This window comes from Rhinolophus hipposideros, assembly GCF_964194185.1.
Source record: "Rhinolophus hipposideros genome assembly, chromosome: 19".
NCBI lineage: Eukaryota > Metazoa > Chordata > Mammalia > Chiroptera > Rhinolophidae > Rhinolophus > Rhinolophus hipposideros.
Window position 1 is genome coordinate 27871712 of NC_138065.1, and position 857 is coordinate 27872568.

General features: G+C 51.7%; 1 long non-coding RNA gene across 1 annotated transcript in view; it reads left to right on the forward strand.

Moving 5' to 3' along the window:
* LOC308487126 overlaps positions 1-857 on the forward strand; it is a 44847-nt gene that overhangs the window by 15870 nt on the left and 28120 nt on the right. The gene's annotated exons all lie outside the window — the stretch shown is intronic.

An 857-nucleotide genomic window follows, 5' to 3' on the forward strand; every position in this document is an offset into this window, starting at 1 on the left:
ATCTGAAACTATTCTAAAGGTACAAGAAATTTGATGGGAGCAGCTCATGGGGATAAAGTAAAAGAAGACTGGAACAGTGAAGTTTCTGTGAGGGTGGAATCAGGTCTGCTGTGTTCACTGAATGCCTAGAAGGCACCTAGCACATGGTAGTTACTCAAGAAATATTTGAATGAGTGAATGAATGAATAAAGAGTACTTGGGGGGAAAGTGAAGCAAGCTAACACAGATAACGATGGCTTTGAGAAGCCCCACTGGTCGGAGTGAGGTGGACTGAGGAGAAGCCAGACACTGGAGTGAGTGAAGCAGCTGTATTTGGGTGAGCGGACTGGGCCGACAGGGTGAGGAGAGGGGCCCTGGGCTTGCCCTGCTGAGGGACAGGCAGGTGTCTCTGTTGTGGCACTGCCCGGAGTTGAAAGGCTCTGGCAGGAGAGGGCTGAGACACCACCCCCTTTACAGATGCGGTCTGAGTCAGGTGTGAGCTCAGTAAGAACTCTGCCTCAGGCAGCCCAGTGCCTCCTACCCCACACTGCCCAGCCCAGCCCTCACTCAGGCCCCTCCTTGAGAACATCTAGCTCCTTGCCACAGCCCTGAAATGCCTCTGAGCTGGGTGTGGAATGGAGACAGAGACTACACTATGCTGAAAATGAACATGACAGCATCTCAGAGGATCACAAAAAGGCCATGAGCCACAAGAACAAAGGGACCACCTTGCTTAGGATGATCATGGAGAGCATCCTCCCATTCCCAGCCCCTGAACATCACAGCACCCATACTTGGGTCTCCTGTAACCTATTTTGTTCCACGTTCAGTACCCTATTGTAGCCACATCCCCACACAAGAAACGTGGGCTGTTCCTT